This window comes from Periplaneta americana, chromosome 4 (genome assembly GCF_040183065.1).
Source record: "Periplaneta americana isolate PAMFEO1 chromosome 4, P.americana_PAMFEO1_priV1, whole genome shotgun sequence".
NCBI classification, from domain to species: Eukaryota; Metazoa; Arthropoda; class Insecta; order Blattodea; family Blattidae; genus Periplaneta; species Periplaneta americana.
The window spans coordinates 180,515,334-180,517,556 of NC_091120.1; the positions used below are offsets into that span (position 1 = coordinate 180,515,334).

Below are 2,223 nucleotides of genomic sequence, written 5' to 3' on the forward strand. Positions count from 1 at the left end.
CCCTAACACTGAGCTATCAAAGAACCTAGGAGATCATCAGCTATTTGTAGATTGGAGCTGATGCAACGGTTCTGATTCTAACCAGACATGAGAAGACTGTCATTAATTTGACGAATGTTGGTGAAACCGGCCGTAAAATGTGTCTCTTTCAAGGAGACGGTTTCGTGAGTGAAAGCATCCATTGTCTGTTAAACGTATTCCTCCCGAAACTGTAAATATATCCACTTATAAGGGCCTGACCCACCCTCTAAAATAAACTGGGTGGCTGCCTTGGCCTATTTAGAGTCAGTGGGAGCATTGTGCTGCCGTGTAAACATGGGCAGAGTGGGCCAGTAGGGGCAGATGTCGTGATTCCATTCGTGATAAGAGCCTGCTTGTCCGTTATGCCACAGCAAGGTGCTTGTCACAAGAAAGTTCTCTCAACACACACTCGTTTATATTAGGGGTTTTCAAAAGTGAGAGGTAATTTAAATTTTCTCTTATCGTTACTTATTTTCAGATATCTTGAAATTCTCACACAGCATCTTTGTAGTCTAAGATAAAAGTATTGCGCTTTTGGAAAGATTCATTTCTAGATGCAAATCAAGCTTTCAGGTATAACTCCCTGTGAAGTTGATTTGAATAATTTCGAGGGAAAAATTGTTCTGGGGCCGGGAATCGAACCCGGGACCTTTGGTTAAACGTACCAACGCTCTACCAACTGAGCTACCTGGGAACTCTACCCGACACCGATCCAATTTTGTTTGTTATCAGCCCACTTTGAGGTCCGTGGATATAGGGGGAAAAATTGGATCGGTGTCGGGTAGAGTTCCCGGGTAGCTCAGTTGGTAGAGCGTTGGTATGTTTAACCAAAGGTCCCGGGTTCGATTCCCGGCCCCGGAACAATTTTTCCCTCGAAATTATTCAAATCAACTTCACATGGAGTTATACCTGAAAGCTTGATTTGCATAATATAGGCTACGTCACTGTTCGTTAACAGAAAACCACAATTTAAGTTGTCAGCCCACTTTCAGGTCTGTGGATATAGGGAGAAAAATTGGATCGGTGTCGGGTAGAGTTCCCGGGTAGCTCGGTTGGTAGAGCGTTGGTATGTTTAACCAAAGGTCCCGGGTACGATTCCCGGCCCCGGAACAATTTTTCCTTCGAAATTATTCAAATCAACTTCACAGGGATTATACCTGAAAGCTTGATTTGCATAATATAGGCTACGTCACTGTTCGTTAACAGAAAACCACAATTTAAGTTGTCAGCCCACTTTCAGGTCTATGGATATAGGGGGAAAAATTGGATCGGTGTCGGGTAGAGTTCCCGGGTAGCTCGGTTGGTAGAGCGTTGGTATGTTTAACCAAAGGTCCCGGTTCGATTCCCGCCCCCGGAACAATTTTTGCCTCGAAATTATTCAAATCAACTTCACAGGGAGTTATACCTGAAAGCTTGATTTGCATTATATACGCTACGTCACTGTTCGTTAACAGAAAACCACAATTTAAGTTGTCAGCCCACTTTCAGGTCTGTGGATATAGGGGGAAAAATTGGATCGGTGTCGGGTAGAGTTCCCGGGTAGCTCAGTTGGTAGAGCGTTGGTATGTTTAACCAAGGGTCCCGGGTTCGATTCCCGGCCCCGGAACAATTTTTCCCTCGAAATTATTCAAATCAACTTCACAGGGAGTTATACCTGAAAGCTTGATTTGCATTATATACGCTACGTCACTGTTCATTAACAGAAAACCACAATTTAAGTTGTCAGCCCACTTTCAGGTCTGTGGATATAGGGGGAAAAATTGGATCGGTGTCGGGTAGAGTTCCGGGGTAGCTCAGTTGGTAGACCGTTGGTATGTTTAACCAAAGGTCCCGGGTTCGATTCCCGGCCCCGGAACAATTTTTCCCTCGAAATTATTCATTTCTAGATGTTCGCAGAAATCCAATACCTTTCGTCTGGTTTCCATTATCTATGGGTCATTCAATTGTTACGAGTGTGGCAAATATTTAGTTATATTGACTAAAAGACTTAATTTCTTATCTTATAACAGTTGAAAAAGTTATGGTATATTAGGCTGACCAGACGTCCTCTTTTATCCGGATATGTCCTCCTTTTTAAGTCTTTGTACGGGGTCCGGGCGGATTTAAAAAAAAAAAAAGAAATGTCCTCCTTTTCGTGACTTGTAAGTCCGATATTTTGAAATCATATTATTTGACGCCTTTTTCAAGTAATTTGTTTGTAGG

The 2,223-nt window shown here is 42.9% G+C and overlaps 2 non-coding genes across 2 annotated transcripts; both read left to right on the forward strand.

Moving 5' to 3' along the window:
* Positions 1 to 809: 809 nt before the first annotated feature.
* Positions 810 to 882, forward strand: TRNAN-GUU (transfer RNA asparagine (anticodon GUU)). The gene has a single exon. It is a non-coding gene; the product is annotated as a tRNA-Asn (tRNA).
* Positions 883 to 1,803: 921 nt separating this feature from the next.
* On the forward strand, positions 1,804 to 1,876 carry TRNAN-GUU (transfer RNA asparagine (anticodon GUU)). Its single transcript has one exon. It is a non-coding gene; the product is annotated as a tRNA-Asn (tRNA).
* The last annotated feature ends 347 nt before the right edge of the window (positions 1,877 to 2,223 follow it).